The sequence below is a fragment of the Eptatretus burgeri genome, chromosome 4 (assembly GCF_056783735.1).
Source record: "Eptatretus burgeri isolate ZD-2024b chromosome 4, Ebu_testis_v1, whole genome shotgun sequence".
NCBI lineage: Eukaryota > Metazoa > Chordata > Myxini > Myxiniformes > Myxinidae > Eptatretus > Eptatretus burgeri.
The window spans coordinates 103,280,284-103,304,277 of record NC_140964.1 but is presented as its reverse complement, the minus strand read 5'-3'; the positions used below and the strand labels follow the sequence as shown (position 1 = coordinate 103,304,277).

The 23,994-nt window shown below is 46.2% G+C and overlaps 1 protein-coding gene across 1 annotated transcript in view; it reads right to left on the bottom strand.

The window, feature by feature from the left end:
* Positions 1-23,994, bottom strand: part of LOC147028800 (carbohydrate sulfotransferase 8-like) — a 303,172-nt gene that overhangs the window by 259,745 nt on the left and 19,433 nt on the right. Inside the window, exon 3 of the mRNA XM_085879518.1 lies at positions 23,429-23,596. The gene's annotated coding sequence lies outside the window, so the exon portion shown is untranslated. The remainder of the gene's footprint in view (positions 1-23,428; positions 23,597-23,994) is intronic.

The window sequence follows — 23,994 nt, the reverse complement described above, 5'->3', positions numbered from 1 at the left end:
TGATCGGAGGTGATTTAGAGGATGCTCCATATGACGACTTTTAGTCTCAAGACTTGAATAAATTAGGGTATGGTCAGGTACGATTACGGGTACTTCTGGATGTCCGAGGTGGAAATGGACTGCATTTTCGAACTCGATGGGGTCGATTTATTCTAAAAAATGACTGCACTGACATTGAATTCACTACCATTTCGAAAATATGACCTGAAACAAGATTTATCATTACTGGAGTTGGGTAACTAATCCTACTCATTTCGATATTTTCTTATCTATAATTAATTTGTAGTGAGTCTAAACATTTCTTAGAGTAAATTGACCCCACTGAGTTCGAAAATGCTGTCCATTTTCACCGTTCAGAAGTGTACGGATTCGCATCTCACCATACCCTAATTTAATATAATAACTAAATAAATAACGAACATATTTTTTGTGAATCATTGAATCTAAAACACTGGATGTTGGGCCGGCTAGAAATAAGTTCAGGCGGGAGTGGAGATAGCAATAGAGGCGGAGATGATCGTGGTATTTGGTAAACTAGTACGTGCCCGTAAAAATATATATATATTCAAACCGGGAGTAAGAAACAACAACCACACAGGCCGTTTCTTCGCTCTCGCGTGCCCGTACGTGCGTGGCCCGGAAGTTCGCATATCGCAATTACGATTATTCGCAATTTAGTTTTAATGGCCAATTATTCAATTAGCGCCAACGTATTTTGCCTTTTCGCAATGTCGTCGCAAGGAAAAACAAAAAGAGAAGAGAAGAGAGAAAAAAAATTTACTTCCTGGTTCGGAGCATACCAGCTCACTCTGATGTTACCGAAATTTATGCACCGTCTAATATGAAAACGATGATAACTTGGGGCATTGTGTTTATCTATAAATGTGCATAAGAAATCGAGAAATTATTAGAATACACGAAGTCATCACTCTCCGGAAGCCCGTACGTTGTAACCTGTAATGAAAAACACGGCTGAGGTTCCCTTCCCCCATCAGCCACGCCCACGCAACAATGTCTTGTCATTGGTTGGTAAATAAATGGCCATAACTTGGGAAGCACTTGTCCTATTAATATCAAACCTTGAAAAGGCACATCCTCAGGTCACCAGCAATATACCTGGCAGGTTACAATTAGATCGGACCGGTGGTTGTCGAGAAACAGCGGTCACAGACACACACAGACACACGGACACACACACACAGACACACGGACACACACACACGGACACACACACACGGACACACACACACACACACACACACACACACACACACACACACACACACACACACACACACACACACCTGGAATTATAGATAGACGAGTACGTGCCCGTAAAAAATAAAAATAATAATAATAATAAATAAATAGATAAACCACACAGGCCATTTCTTCCTCTCACGTGCCCGTACGTGCATAACCAGGAAGTTCGATATTATTCGCAATTACGATTATTCGCAATTTATTTTTAATACCCAATTATTCAATTAGCGCCAACGTATTTTACCTTTTTGCAATGTCGTGGCAAGGAAAAACAAAAAGAGAAGAGAAGAGAGAAAAATTACTTCCTAGTTCGGAGCATACCAGCACTCTGATGTTCCCGAAATTTATACACCGTCTAATATGAAAACGATCATAACTTGGGCCATTGTGTTTATCTATAAATGCGAATAAGAAATCGAGAAATTATTAGAATACACGAAGTCATCACTCTCCGGAAGCCCGTACATTGTAACCCGTAATGGGGAACGTGGCTGTGCTTCCCTTCACCATCGGCCACGCCCACGCAACAACGTGTCTTGCCATTGGTTGGTTATTAAATGGCCATAACTTGGGAAGCACTTGTCCGATTAATATCAAACCTTGAAAAGGCACATACTCAGGTCCCCAGCAATATACCTGGCAAGTTTCAATTAGATCTGACCAGTGGTTGTCGAGAAACAGTGGTCACACACACACACACACACACACACACACACACACACACACACACACACACACACACACACACACACACACACACACACACACACACACACACACACACACACACACACACACACACACTGCTGGAATTATAGATAGATGAGACGAAATAGTCTAATAGTTTGTCATTCCATTGATTTAAATATACCATCAGAGATGGGGAATCCCCCGCCACTGAAAAATAATTGAAATCAGATAAGCGGTTTTCCATTTATTACAAAAAACATTTTTTCAAGATGGCCGCACCAGTCGGCCATCTTGGATCCGGCCACGCTCAAAATCAATAGGGTTCTTCCTTTTCAGGTGGAACATGTGTGACCAAATTTCAAATCGATATGGCAAAAAAAAAATTTCTTCAAGATGGCCGCACCAGTTGGCCATCTTGGATCCGGCCATGCCCAAAATCAACAGGGTTATTCCTTTTCAGGTGGTACATGTGTGACCCAAATTTCAAATCGATATGGCGAAAAGTTTCTGAGTTATCACACTCACAGCTATAAATGTTGACGCCGAGCAGGCCAGCCGGACGGATGGCAGCCCCAGTTGGCCATCTTGGATCCGACCACGCCCAAAATCAATAGAGTTCTTCCTTTTCAGGTGGTACATGTGTGACCCAAATTTCAAATCGATATGGCAAACAGTTTATGAGTTATCGCACTCACAGCTATAAATGTTGACGCCACCCCAGTCAGCCATCTTGGATCCGGCGACGCCCAAATCAATAGGGTTCTTCCTTGTCAGGTGGTGCATGTGTGACCCAAATTTCAAATTGATATGGCGAACAGTTTATGAGTTATCGCACTCACAGCTATAAATGTTGATGCCCAGCCGGACGGCCGGACGGACGGACGGACAGCCGGACGACCCGGGTGATAACAATATCTCCCTTCCGCCACGCGGTGGGGGATAAAAATTAGGGTATGGTGAGATGCCAATCCGTACACTTCTGAACTTCCTAGGTGAAAATGGACTGCACTTTCGAACTCAGTGGGGTCGACTTACTCTAAGAAATGTTCCGACGGACAACAAATTAATTATAGATTAGAAAATATCGAAATGAGTAGGATTAGTTACTCAACTCCAGTAATGATAAATCTTGTTTTAGGTCATATTTTCGAAATGGTAGTGAATTCAATGTCGGTGCAGTCATTTCTTAGAGTAAATCGACCCCATAGAGTTCGAAAATGCAATCCATTTCCACCTCGGACATCCAGAAGTACCCCTAATCGTACCTGACCATACCCTAATTTAACCAACTCATGAAACTAAAAGTCGTCATATGGAGCGACCTCTAAATCACCTCCGATCAAGCTAAAAAGATTTATGCGCGTTATTGAATCATAGTGGAATAATTTAAGGCTTGTGGAGACAACATCTGAATTTTTTTATTTTTTTTGCTGTTTTTGGACCACCCTCATATACATCCCCAACAATAGCAAAAACGACGAAAAATATATAAAGTGAAACATCAACAGAAGTACACCAACAACTGGGTGAACGATAAAAGAGCAGGAAGGTGTATATATATATAAAAAAAAAAAGTTGGGCTGATTGGGCATTGACAAAAACAGCTCTTTGGAATGGCTTAGAAAAATTCAGTTCACCTTGGTTGAAGAATGAATCGTAATAAATCATAATCACTAGCCCAAGATCAGGGACACTATACCAAAGGCTTTTAGAAAATGTTGGGACTGAGTTAATCAGACAGGTGTAAACAGAAAATTAGAAACGAGGGAGAAACAAAACACACAATTCAACTCCTATCGAGATGTAAAAAATAACTCATGTCAGAACAGCTGTACACGTAAAGGCACAACAGAGTTTGTGGAGTAATTCCACTCGAAGATCGACAAAACTTTCAGAAAACTCATGGAAACATGAAGCATAAGCAATAACTGAAAACAAGGAAGTAATGTTCATGGATGACATGATGATCGCATCGAGTGTGGACATAGAAAACAAAGCTTTGCAACCGGATATAGGATTAGGTATTTTAAAAAAAAGAAAAAGATGGCATTGCTAATTGAGGTGTCAGTTTGCAGTGATTTTGGCCGAAACAACGCAGATATCAAGAAAATGACCAAATACCAAGATCTCAGAAATGAAGTGAAAAGATCATGGAAGCTGAAGAGTGCCAAAATTGTACCGGGGAGAGTGGGAGCAATGGGAATGATAAAAAGATAACCTTACAGATATCTTAAAAACCATCTCTGTGAATAGTAGAACAAACGAACTGCAGTTGGAAGCTGTCCTGGGTTCGGTGATGATCCTGAAAAGAGCCCTGGGAAGAAAACTCTGAGAACAAGAAAACTTCACACCTTGTTCGTGATCCCTTACTGGGACAGAGGTGAATACTTCAACACCTGGGAGGGCTCCGTTCCACCTTCTGAAATTTCCACATATGGAAATAACCAACAAAAAAAACACACACACACACACACACACACACACACACACACACACACACACACACACACACACACACACACACACACACACACACACACACACACACTGAAGGGGAAGTTATCAAAGGGCCTCAAAACACCATCTCGTTTGTTATATAAATATGCTGTTCATTATTGGGATTCTTGCTTAGCTGCCAAGCAAGGATAAGGGCATCACGAGGTTTTCAGATGGGGTTTTGAATTCTAAACTGAGGTTGGAGGTTGAGGCTGCACTATTGCGGACAAGATGGCAGAAATGTAACTGCATAGCGGAGCACAATGTGCAAGTCGTATTGTCAGGATTTGCTGGTAATCTGATGTTTTTTCCTGTTTATCATTGCCAAAGTTCTCAATAAATATTTCATACTTTCAAAAGACTCACGAAGATTTTTCTGAAAATGGATGAGAAAAGAGGGATTCGATTGATGAGGTTCGAGAGCCGCACATAAGTCCTGAAAGAACCGCAGGTTGCCGACCGCCATCGAGGTCATCCTGCCAGCCTCGGCCTTATCTCTAGGATTTGGTGGTAAACATTTTGCATGACTTACTGACTTTGTGTCATTTACAAAGAGGACAAACACAACCTTTAAAACAAAATCGAGAGTTGAAAGTTGTGTTCAGTGGGTAATCACCAACCCCTAACACAATATTTTAATGGAGTCCCCTTTGGAGTCATCTTTCATTTAACATCTTGATTGATTATAGAAACCAACCTCAAGCTCATCTGCTGATGACAATATTGCAAACATCATGAATGTGGTAATTGGTAGCATATTTGACAAAATTATTTTCATCCTTCCACGTGGATCTCCACCACGTTGGAAAATGGGCTAACACCTCAAACAGAGTATTTGATGCATTACAATGCAATGTCCAAGGAGGTGATACAACTAGAAACCATCCTTCTATTCATAAATTTAACCACACTCGCAAAGAGACTGCTGTCACTAGATTCCTTAGATTACCAGCTAGTTCTGACTTGCAATGGTCGAGCCATGTTGCACATTGGCAAGACAAGCTGATAAAATATTTGGCCTTTATTTAGGGAACAGCACTCAACTTGACACTCAAACACTTTGCAAGCATCTTGTTCATTCGAAAATAAAACTTCTTGTTCATTCAAATCATTTGTCTACAGGAAGGATGAACTCTCGTATACTTGCATCATCTGCCTGGATAAGTGCATCATCATCCGCAGTATTCTGGATTGTATCCACCATCGTGTCATTAAAGTCATTAGTCCATCATGAACTATTCTGGATACATAAAATAAGGTCCTTTGGAACTGGTGCCTTCTTCCATAATTGAATGGACGAGGCTTATGAGATATACAGTACTACACTCATCACAGCAAATTAATCACTTTCTCAGGTCTGCGTGTCACTCAGCAGTCCTACAAATACATCCATCTCATATGCAAGCCCACCATGAGCCTTGCATCAGAACTAGTGTTGGTTAGAGATTGCATCATGTTCAAGCAGGAAGTAAAAACGTGAAGTTATGCCATTTTTCGGTTGTCATAAAATACTTCCTCAAAAGCTGACATCATACTAACACGTGAGAATATTCGTGTATGTTATTTTGTTAACGGCCTATTTGACTTCCCTCGCATAATATCAGAATTATCTTATTTCTATTGAAGACGAGCAGATACATCCCGTCGTTTCGCTGACAGGAATACAAAAGGAGGGGGGGAATGGGGATGGGGAGAGAGCGGACGGAGGGGAGGGAGAGAGAGAGGAGAGGGGGGGAGAGGAAGGAGAGGAGGGAGACAAAAGCAAGGAGGAGGATGCAAGAAGGATGGGGAAGCTAGGAGGGGTGAGGTGTGAGAAGCTAGTAAGAGGAGTGGGGAGAGAGAGAAAAGGGGGGTGGGTGGGGAGAGAGAGAAAAGGGGGGTGGGTGGGGAGAGAGAGAAAAGGGGGGTGGGTGGGGAGAGGGACGCCTCACCAAACATCCCTATACACTCAGGGAAGGGGGTGGGAGCGAGGAGGATGGGGGAGAGATGAGGGGGGCAAGGGGGGAATGGGGAGGGGGTTTTGGAGGAGGCAAGCATAAGGGGAGGGGTTCCCAACTGCACGATTGAACAAAATGCGGAACAATAAAACGGCATGTTAATACAGCATGTGGAAACCACCCGGAGATGTCCATGGGGGATGGCAAAGGGGAGGGGGTTTGGCAGGAGGTAAGCATGAGGGGAGGGAGGCAGCGTGAGGGGAAGCGAAGGTAAGGCAGGGTGAGTGGGAAGGGAAGGCAGTGCAAGAGGAAGGGAAAGTGGCATGAGGGGAAGGGAAGGTGGCATGAGGAGAAGGGAAGGTGGTATGAGTGGAAGTAAGGCAGCATGAGGGGAGGGGAAGGGAAGGGCAATAAAATGCACCCAAACAGCAACATTTTCATTTTAACCACTGGGTTCAAGGTAAAACTGGGAGGGAGCATTTAAAACCCATGCTGTCTACCTAGCAAATTCAAAACTAAACTGTCAGTCCGCAACAGTGCCCTTAACAGAGGGGGAGGGATGGGGGATCAGGGGGAGAGGGATGGGAGAGAGAGAGAGAGAGAGAGAGAGAGAGAGAGAGAGAGAGAGAGAGAGAGAGAGAGAGAGAGAGAGAGAGAGAGAGAGAGAGAGAGGAGTGAGAGAGGGAAAGGGGTGAGAGAGGGATAGTGGTAAGACAGGCAGAGGGTGAGAGAAGGAGGGCAGTGAAAGAGGGAGAGAGGGGAGGGGAGAGTGAGGAGGGGAGTTGTGGAGGGGAGAGGGGAGGGGAAAGGAGAGGGGGAAATCCTTCTTTCCATCCATTGGGACCATACTCTGTGCAGAGTGTTGGTGCTGCCTCAGCAGTCTCCTTGGCTATTGGGCACAATCCTGGACAGGTCGCCACTCCAACACAGGATAGTAGCAAGTTGGCACTCATTTTTGCCGACCTCGGAAGGATGACCAGCAGAGTCAACCCCACCTGGTATTAATTCAACAGCCGAGTGAGAGGGGGGAATCCAGCAGATGTGATGTGCACTTTAAACATCCATCTGAGAGACAGCATACACATTGATGAATCACCCTGCCTGTGAAACACAGGGATGACAGTGTATAGCTGGGTCGGGATTCAAATCCAGGGTGTACAGCTTAAAGATGAGCATGCGTACCTCTTGGCTATCCTGCCAAGATGTGGAGATTCATTTCTTTGTAACAACTAAAAACATTTTTTTACTCATTGTAAACACCTAATTTATTTTGCCTTCTTAACTCCAGAGATGTTAAGCACTCCACTCAAGGAAGCACTCCAACAAAACAGTTGAAGAAACTTTTAAAAAGAAAATGTTAATTTGTTTATGTGTATCTATGCAAACCATCACCTGACATACTGCCTGAGGCACCGCACAGCCAAACACAGGCAAGTGGGCCCTGAACTTTGTTCAAGTCGATCAATTTATTCAGTGACAGTGCGACTATTGTGGAGTGCTCACCAAGTAGCTTAAGTACTCAAGAAAGTACTCCAACAAAACGGTTAGTAAGGAATGCTGGCTTGGTAAGTGATTTGCAAGCGCCGATCAATCATATATATATATATATATATATATATATATATATATATATATATATATATATATATATATATATATATATATATATATATATATATATATATATATATATATATATATATATATATATATATATATATATATATATATATATATATATATATATATATATATATATATATATATATATATATATGAGCCTGGTGTTGGCGCAGTGGTTCGGGCAGCAGCTTGGGATCCAAAAGGTCCTGAGTTCAAGCCCCGTTGGGCCACTGAATTAATACACCAGGGGGTTGACTCAGCCTGTCATCCTTCCGAGGTCGGCGAAATGAGTACCAGTGTACTGGGCCGGTGTATATCCCGGTTAAAATAGGTGTATCATATCCCTGTGTTGTAAGAGGCGACCAGGGTTGCGTCAGGAAGGGCATCCGGCGTAAAACATGTGCCAAATCACTATGCGGATCAAATGGATGATCCGCTGTGGCGACCCCGAACGGGAGCAGCCGAAAGAAGAAGAAGATATATATATATATATATATATATATATATATATATATATATATATATATATATATATATATATTTATATATATATATATATGTATATATTGTTGTGGTTACCAAATTCGCAAACCACCATTCAGGTCCCTTAGGTGAGGTATCTCGGTAAGTGCATGTGTAGTTAGGCCCAAACCCGTTGTCTAGTGGGAATACATGTCATATATGCGTGCTGCGACTCTTCAGGATAGCCGTTTTTCTTTAACTATCTTTATTTTGGACCAACCGCCATGATTACCACCACAACCACAACATCAACCACCAACCACAACGCCGCTTCACCACAACCGCCACGACCTTCACGTCACACCTCGCAGCCGTCGCATCGCCACCGTTCTTGCGCCGCCTGTGGGTACCGGTGTTGGACTCGTGCAGGGCACGCGTCGAACAGCGTGTACAAAATCACGGATTTTGTGTTTCAAAAACGGATCAAAAACGACACACGCCCACTTTTTGCCGTCCAATCGGTGAGCGAGGGGCGATTTGGCCCCGCCTCCAGGACGATCGATATATGCAAATTTATGGATCAAAAAGCCTTCACGCCCACTTTTTCTCGGGCCAATGGGGAGCGAGGTGAAAGGTCAAAGGGAGGGGGTCAAAGGCGAAGCTACGGGGGGATAAAAGGACCGTGTTCGTCAGGAGAGTAGGGGACAAGGAGAGTCGAAAGGAGGAGAGGCGGAGAGTCCAGAGACGAAGAGAGTCGGAGAGGCAAGAGCAGAGTCAGGAGAGTCCAGAGGAGGAGAAGAAGTGAGGAGGGGAGTCGAGACGAGGAGAGTCGGAGAGTCGGAGAGTCCAGAGGCGGAGAGGCGGAGAGTAGGAGAGTCGGAAACAGAGAGTCAAGACTTCGCGGGCGGTGGAGCTGCTCGTCGTGTGCGTTGGAGTCGGAACGGAGGGGACGGAGCTGTGGAGAGGCGGCGAGACCAGACGAGGGGGTGCTCGCGTCGTGCAGGGAGCTGCACCCGAGGGAGGCCGACAGCGCGACCTGGCCGAGGTGGAGACGCTCGTCGCGGGATAATAAAGATCCTCTATACCCCGAGCATCAGCAACCCCCTCCTGTTTCCCCCCGCGCTGAGATAGTGCGACCAAGGGGGCCCCTTTCCCACCCCCTACCAGACACCCTCCGCGAGGCCCGCGGAGTTGAGGCGCCATCGCCGCTCCGCGTCTCATCACCAGACGGGTAGGCGCGACCCGGTCTGGGCCTCAGGCCCGCCTCATCCTTGAGGGTATTTCTTTTCCTTGGTTTTGGGTATGTGTTGTCGGCGCCGTCTGTGAAGTAGAATTGTATAAGTGTTGCCGTGTGCTCGGTAGTCGGTATTAGCTCTGCATTGTGTTTTCGCTTTTATATTTGCTTTTTGTGTAAATTGAATTGTGTTTTTCTTTTCTGTGTGCTTTTGGTGGAATTGAATATGTGTGCTTCCCGTGTGCCGCAAATAAATGTGCTTTGTGTTGAACTGTTTCCCGCTTCGCTTCGTCATTTCTCCCATTGAATCCTCATCTTGCTTCACGTAAAGGGTTGGTAGTGGGCTGAATACGCCCGATAATTAATCGAACCGTCGAGGTCGACGATGACACCGCTCGGTTATTCTGATAGTACGGAACGGGTCGCTTAAGTGGCCCGTGTCCGAAGTCGACCTGCGGCGAGGTGCGATCGCCCGGTCTACCCTCCGCGTGGGTACTGAGGTAGGTCGAATTTGGCGAGCAACCCTATCCCACGCGGGGGCTGATTGGCTCGATCGCGGTGAGACCGAAAGGTCCACCCGTGACTGGTTCCCGGCGTTAGTCCGAGAGGGTCACGACTGGATTGTCCGTCCGGTGGGCGACGTGCCGCGATTCGAGTTACGTGGCCGTCAGCACGCCGGCGGGCGCGAATCCGCAACACTGGTGTCAGGTCGTGCGATACAAATTCATCGCCCTCCTCGCGGCACTGGTATTGGAGAACGGGACAACGGGCTCTCCTGTCTCCAGCGAAATTCACGGGAATCGGTCCAGGGGTGAGAGAAGCGACCCCCGATTCCCTCCAAATTACGAGCGAGCGAAATTAACCCTTCACGAGAAGCAAGATGGCGTCTCAAGGCGAGCGGGAGCCGGGGGTATTAGAAATGTATATGTGTAGTAATGTAGAGTCCATGGTCCAGGATGGAATCCCCGTGCAGGAAATGTTGATTGTGCAGGAACACGGACTCGCCCAACTGAACCCAGAGCCCGAAATAGGTGCGGCAGCGGCCGCCGTGTATGACACCTCCCCTCCCCCCCTCCACCAAAACCCTTCCCCGATTCTTGCCGAAACGGCTCAGCTGAGTGCATCCGACATAGCCCAGCTATGCACCATGCTGGCGGCAATGACAGCGAAAATGGATGCAAACGCAAAAGAAATTATAAACGAAATGAAAGGCATGAACGAAAAGATGGATGCGAATACACAAAAATTGGATGCGAATACACAAAAAATGGAAACAAATATGAAAAAAGAAATGAAAGAGCTACGGGGTGAGACGCAGAACATGGGCCGATGCCTGCAGGCGGGCATGAAGGCCGTGACCAGGGAGCTGGGAATGGCGACTCCACGTGTGGGAGCAAACGAGCTGGAAGGGGGTGCAACGGCTGACAGGCCCGCGGTGGAGGCGGGTGAAAAAATAATTCGGGGGGCGTGTTGGGCGAGGGTCGTGACAGAGGAATCGACGGTGACCAAGAGGGAAAAATTAAATGGGGAGACCAAAACGTGTGAGACGAGACACGAGGTGACGACGACAGAAACTTATAAATGTATAGAGACACGGGAGACAGAAAAAATAGAGGAGAGACAACACGATGAAGACGGGGTAAGTGACGCGCACACACACACGGAGGATAGTGAGGTTGAGCTCGCGGAGCGTGTAGGGACCCAGTGCGAGCACCTGGATGGCCTCCTCCAGGAACGAGGGGAGGGAGTCTGCCCCCTTGAGGTGAGTCACGACCAGGTGAGTTCGGTCGTGCTTTGCGAGGTTGAGGGGACGGGTGCTGTGGACAGGTGCACGGAGAGCTTGGGGGGTATAGAGGCCCCGGAGACCCTTGTGGGGACACGGATCCCCAGTGTGGTTGTCCCTGTGTGTGTGGTGCAAGGCGTGGGTGCGTCCCCGTGTGTGGAAGCGACCCCGTGTGTGAATGGTGAGGTGGCGATTGTGCCAGGGTGCGTGCTTCCCAGCACGGCCATTGTGGATGAGGCACCGCGGGTGAGTGCCCCCGCGTGTGTGGATGAGGCACGGAGTGTGAGTGAGGCACCGCGGTTGAGTGCCCCCGCGTGTATGAGTGGGGCACGGTGTGTGGATGAGGCACCGCGGGTGAGTGCCCCCGCATGCGTGAGTGAACGGCCGTGTGCAAGGTCGCTGTGTGCAAGGGAGACCGTGTGTGTAAGAGAGCGGTATGTGAGGGAGATGTCGGTTGGCATGCGGGAGCACGCAGCCGCGTCTCCCGGTGTGAGTTTAATGGTGTGGACTGTGTGCGTCGTAACACGCAGGTATGCGTGTGTGGAATGGAGACGGAGACTGCGACATGTGAGAAAAGAAAGCCGAGTAGCGGCTGTAGTTGTTTCGGGGACCGTGCCGGGTTCACCCAGCAGTGAGCACGCGGTTCGTGCTGTGCAACGCACGAGACCACCACGTGCTCGCTTGCGAGAGTGAAGTCCCGGTCCGGAAACGCACGCGGTGGATTTGCCGATCCCGCGGACGGACAAAGTTTAGGCAGGTAAATGGATTTGGACCGGACGGGTTCTCCACGCGATCGTGTGTGTTAAGCTCCAACGGGCAAAGCACATGTGTTCGCGTGGGGAACCCCTCGAGACGTGGGGCTTGTGTTTTTTTTTTGCGCACGGTGACGTCATGGCTGCACGTGTGGTTGGAATCCGGCAGGAGGGGTATCTCTGCCGGATGGTACCGTCCAAGAAGGGACGAGGAACACGTGCAGCTGCATGACGTCACGGGCAGGTGTAAAGTGCGCGAGCTCTGAGTTGCCGCGCAGGTGCTGCGAATAAAAAAAATAAAAATAAAAAAAACAAGCCTCACTTTCGGGTGCACAGGATTCCTGGGCAAAGGGTGGAAGACCCCCTTGACCCTGGGCACAGGATGGAAACTAGTTAGGGGGAAGGGTTAGCTTAGTTAGACCGACTTCATGGGGCAGGGGTAAGTCCTCATGGAGTCCGTGGAATGGATTAGTTATAGGGATTGTAGCCAGATTTAGGTTGGGAAATAAAATGAATTTTTGAGTTTGGAGACCGTGACTGACAGTGAATGTGTAGTGGGGACGTAGTTTAGCTACGTAGCGTTAAAAGGAACGTGCTGTAGTGTAAGGGACGACGTGGGAGCACGAGTTAGTTAGGGGATGCAGATAGAAGGATGGCAGAGTTCAGCGGTGTGTGTGTTGAAGAGTTGGAGAGTTGTGAGGTGAGTACATGGTGAGTGAGTGAGGCCAGCGGGTCTGTGTGTGTGGAGTGAATGGGGAATGCATGGTGCGATGAGTGATTGGGGGGAGGAGTGACTCCCGCCCAAGGGACCCCGGGGTCAGTGTAGAGTGAGTTAGGGGGTTAGTCAAATTGAAAAATGGAGGTCGTTTTGTTGTTGGTGGGAAAGTAGGCTCGAGACCCATTTGGAGGGGTGCAGGAGCCCTGTTGACGGGCTTGGGAGCGTGGCTGCGAAAGGTGAGTATCGCTGAGTGGGTACCCCGGGCACCAGGCTAGTCGGCCGCGGTAGGCCATGGGCCCATGGGGGGCCGGGATAGAGTAGTGGGCACGGGTGCGCCTGCTTGGTGGGGGGGTCCCGGGCGCCATTAGCCGCGTGGGCAGTGTTGTGGGCACGGGTGACCCTCGGAAAGGGGCCCGGGAGGCCGGCCTGCCACGTGTGCGTTTCAGGGGAGGTGCCATGGGGGGCACTCCCCGGTGTTAGGGAGCTGGTAGGCTCGGAGGCAGTGTAGTGCCCGGGGGTGCCATAGCGGGAGAATCGGCAGAGGGTCGTGCCTGCCAAAGGGAGCCACGTGTCCCAGCCAGGAGACCGTGTGAGGGCACGGAGCGAAAATTGGGGGGCGAGGCCCGAAATTGTGAGGACACCAACATAGGCGACGGGAATCTGGGTTGTTAGAAACAATAGTTTAAGCGAGAGGCGCTTGTTGAAAGCCCCGGGGTAGTTTAACAGTTAAATGGTTAGGGTAGATTAGGAGATGTACCCCTCCGCACCATCCATCCCCTCGCTCTCGTTGTGGGCCGCTGGACCCACTTTGGGTTAGATCGCTGAACTCTGGGGAGGCCATTCTGAGGCTTCGTTGGGCCTCGACACAGGACGTTAGCTCTCCCTTATTCCCCTCCGGGAAGGGAACGTAGGGGTTGGGAGTACGCTAGGTGACAGGATAGGTTAGCCGAACAAGGACGATAAAGGGGGTTAGGGGACGATTTATAGTGGGGAAGTAAAAAAATAAAAACAACAAAAAAAATAAGTGGGGGCTAAATTGGTTTTTCACAAATTAAGGGAGTGGGTATGTACAGTGACAGGCAAAGGCGATAGGTTGGGAGGGAGACAGGTAGGTAGGTCCGAGCCCGCCTTCCAAGTGGCCAGCACCACCGCACTCCCTCCACCAACCTCCACTGAACGGCAAAGGCTGGCCAGCTTCATCTGCTGGCTGTGTTACTTCAAGGCCTGTGCGGGCCCACTTGATCGGCAGCTGTTGTGTTGCTGCAAGGTCTGTGCCGGCCGGATCATCTGCAGCTGTGGTACTTCAAGGCCTGTGCCGGCCAGTTCATCTGCCGGCTGTGTTTGCCTGCAGCGGCCTTCTTCTGCGGGCTGTGTTTGCCTGCTGCCTTTGCCATGCCATGCCCACTGCCCCTGTTCACCAGCCCCCGTTCAATTTTTGCTTTGCCCTCCCTGTTCATTTCCATGTGCGCCAGGATCCGCAAGGCAACAGTTTGCAAGCTGCAAGAACTGCCCTGTTGGCAGCTACAACACGGGCCTGCAGTGGCGGCCCGTGCACCGTGTTTTGCGTCCATCCATTCATCCATTCATTCGTTGTGCTCATTGCGTGTGCCACTTGAGCTGGCACGGAGACTACGTTTGTGCAGCCCATGCACCGTTGTGGTTCACTGCGTTCAGTTCAAAAAGGGAAGGCCTTGGACTGCGTGTGAGCAGCCAGCCACGTTCCCTGCCACCTGCATTGTTTGAGCCAGAGACTGCATGCGGGCAGCCTGGCTCCCTGCTAACTGCTTTCTTTTTGCAGAGTTCAGTGATCCTGGGCCATGGTTTAGTGTAAAATTTGTAAGTTAAGGTTAAGATGTACTGTACATATGAGTGCGCCCCCGGCATGTTTGTCTAGCGCCGGCAATTTTATTTAAGTCGTCCGTGTGAGTGAGTTTGTTTAGATAGTTACGCAGCCCTCAGGTTATTTATTTTGGGGACACGAATACCATGAATGTCGCACTCAGGGATCCGTAGGTAAAATGTACTAGGGGAAAACTACACATGATGGCACACGAAAATTTGACGACTCGGGACGAGTCTGTAAAAAGGGGAGGGGGTAGTGTTGTGGTTACCAAATTCGCAAACCACCATTCAGGTCCCTTAGGTGAGGTATCTCGGTAAGTGCATGTGTAGTTAGGCCCAAACCCGTTGTCTAGTGGGAATACATGTCATATATGCGTGCTGCGACTCTTCAGGATAGCCGTTTTTCTTTAACTATCTTTATTTTGGACCAACCGCCATGATTACCACCACAACCACAACATCAACCACCAACCACAACGCCGCTTCACCACAACCGCCACGACCTTCACGTCACACCTCGCAGCCGTCGCATCGCCACCGTTCTTGCGCCGCCTGTGGGTACCGGTGTTGGACTCGTGCAGGGCGCGCGTCGAACAGCGTGTACAAAATCACGGATTTTGTGCTTCAAAAACGGATCAAAAACGACACACGCCCACTTTTTGCCGTCCAATCGGTGAGCGAGGGGCGATTTGGCCCCGCCTCCAGGACGATCGATATATGCAAATTTATGGATCAAAAAGCCTTCACGCCCACTTTTTCTCGGGCCAATGGGGAGCGAGGTGAAAGGTCAAAGGGAGGGGGTCAAAGGCGAAGCTACGGGGGGATAAAAGGACCGTGTTCGTCAGGAGAGTAGGAGAGTCGGGGACAAGGAGAGTCGAAAGGAGGAGAGTCGGAGAGTCCAGAGACGAAGAGAGTCGGAGAGGCAAGAGCAGAGTCAGGAGAGTCCAGAGGAGGAGAAGAAGTGAGGAGGGGAGTCGAGACGAGGAGAGTCGGAGAGTCGGAGAGTCCAGAGGCGGAGAGGCGGAGAGTAGGAGAGTCGGAAACAGAGAGTCAAGACTTCGCGGGCGGTGGAGCTGCTCGTCGTGTGCGTTGGAGTCGGAACGGAGGGGACGGAGCTGTGGAGAGGCGGCGAGACCAGACGAGGGGGTGCTCGCGTCGTGCAGGGAGCTGCACCCGAGGGAGGCCGACAGCGCGACCTGGCCGAGGTGGAGACGCTCGTCGCGGGATAATAAAGATCCTCTATACCCCGAGCATCAGCAACCCCCTCCTGTTTCCCCCCGCGCTGAGATAGTGTGACCAAGGGGGCCCCTTTCCCACCCCCTACCAGACACCCTCCGCGAGGCCCGCGGAGTTGAGGCACCATCGCCGCTCCGCGTCTCATCACCAGACGGGTAGGCGCGACCCGGTCTCGGCCTCAGGCCCGCCTCATCCTTGAGGGTATTTCTTTTCCTTGGTTTTGGGTATGTGTTGTCGGCGCCGTCTGTGAAGTAGAATTGTATAAGTGTTGCCGTGTGCTCGGTAGTCGGTATTAGCTCTGCATTGTGTTTTCGCTTTTATATTTGCTTTTTGTGTAAATTGAATTGTGTTTTTCTTTTCTGTGTGCTTTTGGTGGAATTGAATATGTGTGCTTCCCGTGTGCCGCGAATAAATGTGCTTTGTGTTGAACTGTTTCCCGCTTCGCTTCGTCATTTCTCCCATTGAATCCTCATCTTGCTTCACGTAAAGGGTTGGTAGTGGGCTGAATACGCCCGATAATTAATCGAACCGTCGAGGTCGACGATGACACCGCTCGGTTATTCTGATAGTACGGAACGGGTCGCTTAAGTGGCCCGTGTCCGAAGTCGACCTGCGGCGAGGTGCGATCGCCCGGTCTACCCTCCGCGTGGGTACTTAGGTAGGTCGAATTTGGCGAGCAACCCTATCCCACGCGGGGGCTGATTGGCTCGATCGCGGTGAGACCGAAAGGTCCACCCGTGACTGGTTCCCGGCGTTAGTCCGAGAGGGTCACGACTGGATTGTCCGTCCGGTGGGCGACGTGCCGCGATTCGAGTTACGTGGCCGTCAGCACGCCGGCGGGCGCGAATCCGCAACAATATATATATATATATATATATATATATATATATATATATATATACATATACACATACACACCATGCACCCGGAGATGCCTGGAATGTCAAACAGTGTCCAAATTGAAGAAATGAACACCTTTTTTTAGCAGTTTGAACTACCGCTGAAGTCAATAACGAAGTTTAAATTTTGAAATTTGGTTCAGATTAAGAGATTCTTGAGGTAATGGCATGTGCGGAAATGAAATATTGCCATAAATGCTGGCGTTTCTGGGCATTTATAAGCATTTTGAAATGTATCCAGAGATCCGTAGGTATGATGCTCAAGCACTTGAGAATACCAGTGAGGAAAGTGAAAAAAAAACGTTATCGTTAAAAAACCATTGTGGACTGTTCCAAGTCAAGGCATTGTTGAGCGGTCCAAAAAAATGGCGAATTGAGACCCAAGTGTTGGATGGTGAGGTAACCAAGGATGACACCATGATAAAGGATAATTAAATAAGTTAATTGTCTTCAAAAGGGGTATTTAAATTAACCCAACCACCAAATTTTCACTCATGCACTCTGCAGTATTGTGTTGAATGATGCAATCGCATAGCATGGAGGCTGCGCGTGCGCAAATTAAAACAGTCCTGTAACAGCGTCATACATCTGTGTCTGTGTCCCTCACTTAGCCCACTCTTTTGCTGAAATATCAACGTGAAGGCATTTGTTCAGGATATTGCAAATTGGCAATGAGGATTCCAAGGTGATCGGAAATTTGAAGGCATATTCAAGACATGGCACTGTTCAGGAATATTGGTGCTTTCGACGAAAAAGTGGAGTTGGTCGAGGACCGCACAGACAGATGTGACTCATTTTTGGTGGCAAACAGGATTGATGACGAGCTACGGGCGAGTTTATTTTTGGCCATTGTGGGAGCAGATGCATTCAAGTGATTGAAGAACTTGTGTCACCTAGCCACGGCAAAATCGAAAACTTACGCTCAGCTGAAAGCGTTGTTAACAGACCATAACACGCCGAAAACGATCGCGATTGTGGAATGCTATAAATTTTGGACATCTTCCCAGGGAGAGAAACAGACAGTTGCCAACTACATTGTGCAATTGAAGAAGCTCGTGTCTACGTGCTCATTCAGGGCCTTCTGAACAAAGCCCAACGCGACAGGCTGGTGTCAGGACTCCACCCTAAAATGTCTAGGACTCATGCATATTTATTGTCAAAGCAGATTTATCATTTGAGGAGGTCAGGGTGAAATGTCTGTCAGACGAGTTAGCCAGGTTAGTGAACTGCGAGCACATGGGTCGGATGTCATTGGAAGTGAAGAGCGATGGTGCAGCAGAGGCAAACCGAGTCCAGCAGGAGAAGAGACACTTCACGGTAATCAGAAAGAAAAATGGACCACACATCAAGCTGTCAGCCAGGTCAGCCGTTGGTCTGGAGAAAGTATTGCAGTCAGACAAAACATTGCAGATAAAACTGCTGAATTAAGAATGTGAATTGTCTCTCCTGCGATGAAAAGGGGCATATTTCCAAGGTATGTCCAATGAAAAAACATCAAAAGGATCAAGGAGAGAAGAAATTCAACTTACAATTATTAAGTTCCAGAAAGTAAGTTGATTCAAACAGTAATCATGAATCAGACACAGAACGAGACCATGAAGGATTTGGTTTGTACCAAAATGGTGGAGTCTCCCAATAATGTAAAACCTATCAAAGTAAAAATGGCTGTAGGACATTGTGATATCACTATGGATCTGAATACCGCGGCGTCACACTCAACAATGTCAGAGACTGCTTATAGAAATAGCCCTTCAAAGTGTCCTTTGATTGATACAAACATAACTCTCCGTAGTTACATCGGGGGATTCGCTCCTATTTGGGGTTGTGTAAAGGTACCAGTCAACTACTAGGGTAACCCAGAGGTGTTGATAGAACTTGTGTGATGGTAAAGGGGACACGTCCATGCCTATTGGGGAGAGATTGGTTGAGTTAAATCAAACTAGATTGGGAAAATATTTTCACAGTGGCAGAAATCTCCCAAACCAAAGTCCCAGAATCAAACTAGAAGGGCACTCGGTAGAGTGCATACCTCTGCCACGTAATTCCTGATCCACAAGAACATATCGGGCCCAATATATTTTTTTAACTAGAAGGGTACTCGGTAGAGTGCATATCTCTGTTACGTAATGCGTGATTCACAAAAAAAATTTGAATAAATTCTTCTTTGTTGCACACCCAATGGGTCCACAAAGTTTTGTCTGAATTTGTCAACAACTTTTTGAGATATCGTGCTATATATTAGTTTAGCCCCATCTCTCAATGGTGAAGAATCGCTGAAAAAAATAATGGGATCCGGATCCGGATCTGGATCTTCACCATATTTGAATCAATTCTTCCTTGTCGCATACTCAACGTGTACACAAAGTTTCGTCCAAATCCGGCAACAATTTTTTGAGATATTGTGCTATATATTAGTTTCGCCCTATCTCTCTATGGTGAAGAATCACTTTAAAAGTTTTAGTAGTCATATCCGGATCTAGATATTCACCAAAATCTAATCAGTTCATCCTTGTCAAACATGCAACTTGCCCACCAAATTTAATTCGGATCTGTCCACAACTTTTTGAGATATCCTGCACACAAAATGACAGACAAACAAACAAATGAAAAATCGTGCTTAGCACGACACTTGGCGAATTAGTTGACCTTTCCGTGTGGTGGTCCAAGCTGTAATGTCATGGAATGTGTGGTGTTTATTTGTTCGTACATTATTAAAATGACGCGACGTCACAAATAACAATTATCAGGCGCGCGTTGTCATGGTAACAGCAGCAGATTGAAAATTTTCACAACTCATTTAAAGCCACCATGTGACATTCAACAACTTATCATCGGTGCTTGTTGCCTTCATTCTGATCGTAGAAAATATTTGAAAATACCTTGGAACATTGCTTTTCAACCAGCTTTACGATCCCGTTATCAGGTTTGAAATATGTTGTAAAACAAAAACATGTATTTTATATGTGTGTTTTTCATGTTTTGGGTGACCCTGACCTTGACCTTGGGTCAATTTCGATCAAACTTTGTAAACATGTTAATATTACATGCATAAATAGACAGTATAAGTTTCAATATAATAAGTGGAAAACTGTTTGAGAAATAGCCATGTGTAATTCACAAAATTACCCATTGGTTTATAATGGGTGATAATATAAAGTGATGCAGAATCCAGATCCTGATCTTGAACATCACCAAAAGTCACATATCTTTTTGCACTGTGGATTTCTATCAGCTGTTAAAATTTCATCCAAATCGGTTAAGAATTGTGACCTGTAGAACGAATAGAATTTTCTTTAAATCACGCCAATAGCTAAAAACTTTGACGTCATACGCTTGCGAAAACTGTGCATAATTTGTACTAACATGCATTTTAAAACATTTAGATATTCCATTGAAGTTTGTTTTGGCGTCAACTGGAAGTCGCTACAACTTCCAGTTACTGAGTTATTATATGTCCAAAAATGTGTTTTCACGTTGTGTTTTCCAACTAAGACGGGGTTTGGACGTGGACCGTCTCAGGTGGATTGCCTATCAGATGTAAAAATTTAAGAACGACTGGCCCAGCCGTTTGGGCTGTAGACGACCGGACAAACAAACAAACAAACAAACAAACCAACAAACGGAACAGACCAACATACTTGACAAAATCGAACATTTCGCCAAGTAACAAGAAAAATATATCATGCAGAGCACGATACAGTACTTGCACAGTTCACCCCCCTCCCCACCCACTCCAAAGGTTGCTATGGATACATTAACTTGTCCATTTCATTAACATTAAAATTCACAATCTTAATCAAAGTTCAAGTCAATCTGATGAAAATTGATTATTTTTCAGATTGAAATTGATGATTTTAGAAGTTTGACCTTGAATTGACCTTTGACTTTTTGACCATAAAAATAGTTGCTTTCCAAATTCAGTGATGGACTATGCAAATTGTGTTCAACTTATAAGTTAATAGGATGTAAATTGACGATTTTTCAGTTGAACATTGATGATTTTAGAAGTTTGACCTTGAGTTGACCTTTCACCTTTTGATCTCAAAAATAGTTGGTTTCCCAATCCAGTGATGCAATATGCAAATATTGTTCAAATTTCAAGTCAATCAGATGAAAATTGACGATTTCATAAATTTGACCTTAAGATGACCTTTGACCTTTGACGTCAAAAATCAATGGGCTTCTCAGTTGAGACTACCTCTACAACTTGGTAAAGTTTCATGACGATCGGTTTAGAATTGTGACCTGTCGGTGACAAATAGCCAGACAAACAGCCAGACAAACAGCCAGACAAACAGCCAGACAGACAGCCAGAATAACAAAATCGACTGACCAATATACTTGAAAAATCTTCCATTTTGCAAGTAACAAGAAGAAGACGTCATGCAGAGCATGATACATGCAAAATCGACAAAACAAATTTGACCTCAAAAATAATTGGTGGTTAAATTAAATGACCAAATAAGCAACTCCTCTTCAAATTTCATCGGATGAAAATTGAGGATTTTAGAAATATCAGTTTAATTATTGACCTTGCGCCAATGTTGACCTTTGTCAATATTGACCTCAAAAATAATTGGTTAATTGAATTCAGTGACCTGAAATATAAATCCTCTTCAAATTTCAAGTGAATCGGATGAAAATTGAGGATTTTAGAAATCTCACCAAAGTTGTTGACCTTTGGCCTATATTGACCTTTTGACCTCAATAATAGGCTTCTTCCTTATGACAAACTCTACCGAGTGGTTAAGCTTTGTGAAGATCAGTTTAAAATTGTGACCTGTACAAACAGACAGACAAACACAAACAGAAAGAATAACAAAATTAACTGACCACGATACTTGAAAAATCTTTGATTTTGCAAGTATCAAACATCGAGAGGTGATAACATTATCTCTTTCACCTTCAGTGGCGGAGGTAAAGATTACGCCCCAAAGTTCAATGGGTTGCTATATCATAACAAAGTACTATTATCTACTTCTGGTGCAGGGATAAAAGGGTACACAGCAACACTCAAATTAAAGCCAAATGCTAAATCAGTATTCCAGAAGGCAAGGCAAATTCCATACTCGATGGCAGACAAAGTAGACAAAGAGTATGATAGACTGATAAAAGCAGAAATACTGCAACCAGTAACAGTCAGTGATCCGACTTCACCAGCAGTACATGTTCCCAAACTGAATCAGTCAGTCTTTGGTGACTGACTATAAAGCCCTAAACGAGCCAATTGAGGATGATAATTACAAACTACCAAATACTCAGGATTTATTGGCCAACATAACACAGAATGGCACACAGCCAAAAGTATTTCCCAAGCTTGATTTAAAGGGCACATTCAATCAATTATCCCTTGAAGATTTCTCTAAACTACTAGTGCTAAACACACAGAAAGGTCTTCTAGCTCCAAAAAGGCTCAGTTTGGGTTTAAAAACAGCACCGTCTCAGTTTCAAGCAACCATGAACAAAATTCTGTTGGGAATATAAAATGTCCTTTGCTATATGGATGACATAGTGGTAGCCACTGAAACTGTAGATCTGAAACACGTGAAGGTGTTAAAAAAGGTATTACAAACATTAAAGAAGCACATTGCGTGACTATATGGTGTAAAATGTCCATTTTTAAAGGCATGACTTGAATATCGAGGCAACAGTTTGAGTGCCGATGGGATTCGCCCATTACAAAACAAGGTCGAGGCAATTCAAAAAGCAGACAAACCAACAAATGTGTCTGAAATAAAATCTCTGTTTGGGATGGTAAACGACTATTGAAAATTAATTCCCAATTTGTCCTCAAACTTGACACTTCTCTATGACCTATTGAACCATTCCATGAAGTGGATGTGGTCTTATCAATGTGAACAAGCGTCGGGGTACGCAAAAACCGTTCTCATGGGAGAAAAATTCTGAGTACATTACGATCCTACGAAACCGCTAGTATTAAGCATAGTGACTAGCCAAAAGCGGTTAGGGGCTTGTCTCAGCCATACATTCGCGGACGTGACCAAATGCCCAATCACCGATGCGTTGCGTACCCTAAGTGCGGCAGGAAAAAAATGATGCACAAATTGAAAAAGAGGCATTTGCAATAGTGTATGGATTGAAGAAGTTTCATTTGTACTTGTATGGCTGGAAGTTCAAATTGATCTCGGATCACAAGCCATTGATTTTAATATTCGGTCCAAGGGTAGGGATACCTCCATTAGCTGTGGCTAGATTGCAATGGTGGGCATTAAGTGGGTACACCGACGACATCAAATACCGTACGACTCAACAAAACGCAAACACCGACATGTCAAGTAGATTTCCAGTGAACTATCCAAGTATGGCAGATCCGGAAGAAAATGTTGTTTTCAAATCAATGGTAGACTCGTTACCTGTGAATGCAAAACAAATTGCAGAGTGTACAGGGAAAGATCCAGTACGAGTGGAAGTCTACGAATACACTTTGTCAGGATAGCCGAGTTATTGTACGGATAAAATGTTACAACCGTACTTGACATGTCGAGATGAGTTGTCGGTCGATGATGGATGTTTATTGTGGGGTCGACGGGTCGTAGTTCCTACATCGTTACAAACACGTACGCTTGGTGAACTCCACGAAAGTCTCCCAGGAGTATGCCGAATGAAAGCCATGGCGAGGTTGTTTGTTTTGTGGCCAGCGCTAGATGGGGACATCAAAGAAATAGTCAGATCATGTAGCAAATGCATGGATGCACAAATTACACCGAAAGTTGTTCCTCTTTTGTTATGGCCTTTGGCTGTGGAACCGTGGCAGAGAATTCTTGTTGACTATGCGGAGGTTAAAGGTCCAAACTTTATCGTGGTTGCAGATAGCTTTTTGATGATGATCATGGTCCTTCTATCCATATTTGCAGGAAACAGGTTGGTTTCGCAGCCAGTCTCAGATAATGGACCACAATTTATTATGGACAAATTTGTTACATTTTTGAAATTCAATGTTATTGATTGAACAAACCTTGTTCCCTCCAGACCATCCCTCTTAAAATGGATTGGCTGAAAAGAATGTACAGATGTTCAAGAGAATATTCAGGAAATCAG